Raw genomic sequence first — 7,681 nt, 5'->3', positions numbered from 1 at the left:
TTGTTTATTGAAATATTAACAAGTGTGAAGAAAGCATAGGGTTAGAATGATGCTGTTGAGAACTATACCTACTACATAAATTTTTCTTTCCCCAAAACCCTTAATAAGAAAATAGTCTAATGACTTAACATTTTGTCTTCATTTTTGCATTTTTTAAATATTACACCCTTAGGTGACTTGTTTACCACAAAAACATATAAAACAGTAAATACCTTTACAATTTAAAACAATATTTTATTGAAATAATTTTAAATAAGTATTATTTAATTTATCAATAATTAAAACACTCTCCAAATGGTCATTGAAAGAACTTTGTGGGGTTTTTAAATATAATCAAGGTTGGGGACATCTGGAGCTCAGGGTGGGGGAGAGATAAAAACACAGATGGAATAGTTACCATGAATGTCTGCTTCCAAGTTCCTATCCCCTAACTTTTTAAAAAGGGGACTCAGCATTTTTCTTTGATTGCTTGGATAGCAGAAGCAGATTCTATTTGGAGAGATAGTTCATTACACAACCTAAACCCAAGCCATATATTGCTTTTTATATCATTATCAACCTCTTTGATTTGAATCAGGAACAGTGCTTGTAATATTGGTAAGTGCTTGGATAGTGTTCAAAGTCATGACTAAGAAGATTGTAGGAATGCAGTCATAAAGGGGGTGAGTGATTGGGTAAAGATATATCTTTTATATCTGTGTCACTCCAATGACCCAATGGTTTAATAGAGATACTAAATAAGATGGGGAAAGGGGAGAGCAGAACTCTGAGCCGCCCCATAAATCAGTGGCCAAGAGCTAAATTGCTTTCAATTTCTATTGCAAAAAGGGCTTCCAACTCTTCACCCTCACATGTATTCCAGCCTGACCTCTTGATTGCTGGTATCAGATGTTGCTGAGGGATATAATAGAACCAGAAGATAACACTCACCATGTCCTGATAGAGGTCATTGAGAAACCAATATAGTTTCTTTCCCATAACTGGGTCTGAACTCTGATTGCAAACAATCAAGAGAATGTAACTTTCCAGGGCCCATTGGAACTGCAGCCACACCATCTTCTCTTAACACCTCTAAAGTTGAAGGAGGGTGTTGATTGCTTCAAGTCCTGCCATTTACTCATTTGTCTGCCCTAAGGAGCCAATGAAGGGCATAGGTCAAGCCCAGATGTAGAGAGCATATGCTGTTAATCATTCCACTTTCTTAACACTCCACAAGATCAGAATTCCACGTAGGCTTTCGGGAAGTTGTCCATTTGATTCTTCTAAGCTGGGGATAAGATCTGAGCAAATACGAATTAATTTATCTGTGAAATGTTTTGCAAACTTAACGCAGCAATATATACATTGGGAAACAGTCTTGCCCCAGTCTGTGCAGATTGCATTGAAGAGTACTGCTAGATGTCAGTTTACTGATGCAATGACGTTCCAGTGATGGTTGCTATGTGGGAGGGAAAATGGAATATAATTATTTGTGATTGCAATGTTTATAGTCCCCTACTTGTGCATGATTCTGGGCACCCAGTAAAAGTGGTGTAATGAGGAATAAAACAGCCATCCAGGGAAAAGAAACTATTCAAATTAATAGAACTCATTCTCAGTGGTAGTGTGCATAGTGTCCTAGGGCAGTACTCATGGAAAGAGCCAAGTTTTCAAGGCAGGGTCAGAGCTCTGTGGATTTCTTAGGCCTGTGATGGCGAACCTATGGCACGTGTGCCACAGTAGCACGCAGCGCCCTCTGTGGGCACACGAGCCATCACCCCAGTTTAGCTCCGCATGTGTGCTTCCCAGCAGCCAGCTGGTCATCAGGTCTCTGCCATGCATGCACGGGGGGCGGGACACATGCAGGGGGGTGCACGCATGTGTGGGGATGGGGCACATGTGGTGGGAGCGTGCACCTGCACAGGGGCAGGGCACATGCAGGGGGCATGCACGCATTGCATTTTTGTGGGGCGGGGCACATGCAGGGGGACATGCACATTGCATTGGGGGGGATTGGGCACATACGCATGTATTCATGCGCACACGCTTGTCTTTTAGGCAAAGGTTCGCCATCATGGTCTTAGGCTCTACAAGATGATTATTATTTATTAAATTTATATGCTACCCATTTCACTGTAAAAAAGGATTATTAGCTTTCACTGGACAGAGTGAAACAACAGAAGGCAGGCAGGCAGGCCTACAACTTGATCCATATGAGACTTATAGATGACCACCAGTACTTTAAATTGCATTTAGAAGCCCTGATTGACCACTGGAAGAATAAGCATGGTGAATGCCTATTAAAATGCCTTTAAATAGATATTTGGTTGATCCAACAGTTTTCTTAATGTTTTTCCTCTTCTGTGATTTTCCTGGATAATATGTATTTGATGGAATAATTATTATAATTCATAGTGTTGCTGTCCCTAGGTTTTGACCCACTTGGTTATAAGAGTCACGTTTTGCATTGTTCTTGCTTAAGTTCTCATAGCAAAGCTATCAGCACACAATGCAGTTATTTTTCAGTTTGCTTGTTACAAACTGGCTTCCATGTGACTAGAACATGGATTTTCCTACTCCAAATCCAGCACCATAACCACTACAACATACTGGCTCTCCACAATTCAAATCAGGTGTAGTACAAAAGTAATATCTTGGAGTTGAGCTTGGCTCCTGCTGATGCCATGGACTTTGCAATAGTATGAAAAAGGCCAATGACTTCTTTCAGGGTATCTAAAGTTTGATGCAACCCTTAAAGTAACACCAGAGGGCACCCTGTCCACCTGTAAATTTATCAAGGATTGATAATCAACATGAAGAATTTTAAAAACCAGTACAGTATCTTATTATTCACTGCCAATTTTAGCTGTTAAAGCAAAATATTGAGAGGCTCTGTTTAAGTACTTACGGGTACTTATACAGAATTGGCAATGAGTTTATAAATACAGTATATATGATGCATCCAATATATTTAGAATGTGCATTTTAATGTGTATCTGAATGAATACAACTATTTCTTTATACATCTTAGGGTCATTATGGACTAGAGACTACTGCAACATAAATTTCATATCCCTAAACCCTATAGTTACTCTTATTTTTACAAACAGGAGAATTTTGAACTTTAAATGCACTTAATTTTTTTATACCACACAACACATCCCTATATTCTGAAGTAGCTCGATAGTATTCCTAGTGTCTAGTTCAACTTTTCTCAACTTTGGCAGCTTGAAGATCTATGGACTCCAGTTCCCAGAATTAGAGAATTTGGGGAGTTAAAAGTTCACACATCTTCTAGGTGCCAAAGTTGAAAAACACTGGTCTAGCTTCTGGTATATTGACTTCATGTTAGAAAACCTAACTAGATCAGTTTATTCTTTTGTTAGATTTGACTACTTTTTTTTCTTTTTTGGTAATTCAAGTGTAGTATCACTGAGAAATTGTTTTCAGCACTAGGTAATTTTCTGATTAGCTGATTATTTATTTATTTATTTATTAGATTTTTATACCGCCCCCTCTCCCGAAGGACTCGGGGCGGTGAACAGCCAAAATTAAAAACATACAATATAAACATTAAAATACGTTTAAAACAGAATTAAATCCAAAATGGCTCCCCAATTTAAAACGCCTTACCCATGACCCTATAAATAAGACAAATTTAAAATTTAAAATTTCCACATTTAAAATTTCCACATTTAAAAAGGGGGAAGATTTAGGCCAGGCCAGCTTGATAAAATAGAAAAGTCTTAAGCGCGCTTAAGAAAGCAAAGAATACTTTGCAGCTGGACAAAACAAGACTGTCAAGCAATTGGCTTTCACCTATTTCTGATTCCCATAAATGAAATTTTGCTTTCACTCTGCATTAAACAGGAAATTAAAATGGATATTCTCAGATTGTTCTCACTGAAATAAATTCCACATTTAATTTGAAGCCAGCCTATCTACCCATCTAACTACCCATCTATCTATCCATCCATCCATTCATCCATCCATCCATCCATTCATCCATCCATCCCTATTTAAAATATTTATTTTATTCAGGTAACACATAACCAACTGGATGTATTATTTGGTCTTGGTATCCTTCCTTTTGCTATCTCTTTTTTCCTGAATAAACATTTTTATACCTGGATAAATGAATAATCATAAAAATTGCCATGTTACAGAAAATTGCATAGTTACCCCCTTTTTGGGGGTGAGGTGTTAAAAAAGTTGTTTTTTAAAAAAATTAAAAATTAAAAAGCTGTGAATTTCATTTTGGCACACATAAATAAGCTAAAGCAGAGGGTTCCTGGCAGAAGAGCTTCACCCAACAATAGCAAGCTTTCATTTCTTTCCTCTTATCCACCACAAGACACCCTTGGAGAGAAAGATCTGCCAGTGGGGAAATAATAATAATAATAATAATAATAATAATAATAATAATAATAATAATAATAATAATAATAATAATTTTATTTATATACCGCCCATTCTCTCGAAGGACTTAGGGCAGTGTACAGCCAAAATTAAAATACAAATATACAATATCTAGTTAAAATCATTAAATAGTTTTGGCCGAATTTTAAAACCCAAAATTAAAACCCAAAATTAAAACCCAATTTAAAATCAATCAATTTGATAGCCCCGCCTGTTGGAACAGTAGGGTCTTGAGGGCGCAGCGAAAAACCCGGAGGTCAGAAATGTTACGAATATCCGGGGGCAATTCATTCCAGAGGGCAGGAGCTCCCACAGAGAAGGCTCTCCTCCTGGGTGTCGCCAGCTGACATAACTTGGCTGACGGCACCCTGAGGAGTCCTTCTCTGTGGGAGCGAACTGGTCGGTGGGAGGCTGTTTGTGGCAGAAGGCGGTCCCATAGATATCCTGGTCCTATGCCATGGACCGCTTTAAAGGTGGTGACCAACACCTTGAATTGCACTCGGAAGACCACTGGGAGCCAGTGCAGCTCGCGCAGGAGAGGTGTTACATGGGCATAACAAGATGCGCCCATAACCACCCGCGCGGCCCATTCTGGACCAGTTGGAGCCTCCGAGTGCTCTTCAAGGGGAGCCCCATGTAGAGAGCGTTACAATAGTCCAGACGGGAGGTGACAAGGGCATAAGTGACTGTGCGCAAGGCGTCCCGGTCCAGAAAGGGACGCAACTGGCGGATCAGGCGAACCTGATAAAAAGCCCCCCTGGCTACAGCTGTCATATGCTCTTCTAAAGACAGCCGTGAGTCCAGGACGACACCCAGATTGCGAGCCCTCTCTGTGGGGGGCAGAGATTCACCAATAGTCAGCGATGGCACCAGCTGACTATACCGGGACGCCGGGAGCCACAGCCACTCAGTCTTGGAAGGGTTGAGCTTGAGCCTATTTTTCCCCATCCAGACCCGCACGGCCTCCAGGCAGCGGGACATCACATCAAGGGCATCATTGGGGTGGTTTGGGGTGGAGATGTACAGCTGGGTGTCATCAGCGTACTGGTGGACTCTCACCCCAAAACCACGGATGATCTCACCCAGCGGCTTCACATAAATGTTGAACAGAAGGGGCGAGAGGACCGACCCCCGTGGCACTCCCCACGCGAGGCGCCTCGAGGTCGACCTCTGCCCCCCTGCCAACACAAACTGCGAGCAGTCAGAGAGGTAGGAGGAGAACCATCGTAACATGGTGCCTCCAATTCCTAACCCCCTCAACCGCTGCAGCAGGATACCATGGTCGATGGTATCAAAAGCCGCTGAGAGATCTAATAGGACCAGGACAGAGCAGCAACCCCTGTCCCGAGCCCTCCAGAGATCATCCACCAATGCGACCAATGCCGATTCTGTGCTGTACCCCCGCCTGAAGCCCGACTGGTACGGGTCCAGATAGACCGCTTCCTCCAGGTACTGGGGTAGCTGTCGTGCCACCACACTCTCAACAACCTTCACCACAAAACAAAGGTTGGAGACCGGACGGTAATTTGCTAATAGAGCTGGGTCCAGGGATGGCTTCTTGAGGAGGGGCCTCACCACTGCCTCTTTCAAGACGGCAGGAAAGGCACCCTCACTCAAAGAAGCATTTATAATCCCCTGGAGCCAGCCTCGTGTAACCTCCCGGGAGGCCAGTACCAACCAGGAGGGACACGGGTCCAATAAACATGTGGCAGCACTAAGCCTCCCCAGAATCCTGTCCACATCCTCGGGAGCCACAGGGTCAAACTCTTCCCAGATAGAATTCTCCAAACTAACCTCCGCCTCCCTCCCCAGACTCACCCAGTCGGAGTCCAAGCCTTCCCGAATCTAAGCAACTTTATCATGCAGGAATTGCACAAAATTCTCAGCTCGACCCTGCAAGGGATCTTCCTGCACTTCCACCCGAAGGAGGGAGTGGGTCACCCTAAACAGAGCAGCTGGGTGGTTCTCTGCAGATGCAATAAGAGCGGAAAAATAGTTAGATTTTGCGGCTTTTATCGCAACTAGGTAGGTCTTGATATAAGATCTCACCTGTGTCCAGTCAGATTCGGATTGACTAGTCCTCCAAACACTCTCTAGGTGTCTTTTCCGACACTTCATCTCTCTCAGCTCCTTGGAGAACCAAGGAGCCAATTGAGATCGGCATTGGGTCAGAGGCCACAAAGGCACGACCCGGTCCAAAGCCCCTGCGGCCGCACTACCCCAGGCAGCCACCAGGTCTTCAGTCGAGTCGTGTGCCAGAGTCTCCAGAAATGGCCCAAGCTCCATCTGGAACCTTCCGGGATCCATCACGTGTCTGGGACAGAACCATCTAGTTGGTTCCGTCTCCCTGCGGCGGGGGAAAGCGGCTTGAAAGTCTAAGTGAAGGAGCGAATGATCTGTTCATGACAAGGGTTTAATGTCTAGGTCCCCTCTACCAAGATCATTCAGCCACTGGCCAGAGATGAAAATCAAGTCCAGAGTGTGTCCTCCTGTGTGAGTGGGGCCTTGCACTAACTGGGTCAGGTCCATGGCCGTCATGGAAGCCATGAACTCCCGAGCCACCTCTGACGTCTCACCGACGGATGGCAGGTTGAAATCCCCCATAACAATAAGTCTGGGGGTATCAACCGCCACCCCAGCAATCACATCGAGTAGCTCAGGCAGGGTTGCCGCCACGTGGCAGGGAGCCAGGTACGTCAGCAAACCCATCTGCACCCCACGACCCCACTTCACAAAAAGGGACTCACATCTGGCTATCTGAGGAAAAGTGGCCTCCCTCAGACAAAGACTTTCTCTAATAATTGCCGCTACTCCCCCACCCCTCCCCTGAGCCCTCGGCTGATGAAATGCACGGAAACCTGGAGGGCACATTTCAACGAGGGGGACACCCCCCTCCTGGCCCAACCAGGTCTCCGTAATCCCAGCCAGATCTACACCCCCCTCCACAATAAGATTCCAAATGAGGGGGGCTTTATTAATTACCGACCTGGCATTACATAACATCAGTCGAGGACCCGGGGCCTGAGACTCTGTGCAATCCAGGACACGGGCCACGCTATGGGGGCTGGAGTGTGCAATCGCTCGGAGACAGCGTGTGCCCACCCCCAAAACCTGATATGTCCCCCTGCGCCCATCATACCTGCCCCTCCCACTTATCACTTTGATGGAATTGCCCTTCGTTTCGCTCCCTGGAGCCCCGGTCAGATTACCCTTCTCCTCTCCTCCGCTACACCCATCTAACCCACCACCCCGCACAGTGGCTATATGGACCCCCCCAGTCCAT

The sequence above is a fragment of the Pantherophis guttatus genome, chromosome 1 (assembly GCF_059756535.1).
Source record: "Pantherophis guttatus breed Tessera chromosome 1, ASM5975653v1, whole genome shotgun sequence".
Lineage (NCBI taxonomy): Eukaryota > Metazoa > Chordata > Lepidosauria > Squamata > Colubridae > Pantherophis > Pantherophis guttatus.
Note: the sequence above shows the minus strand (reverse complement) of the source record.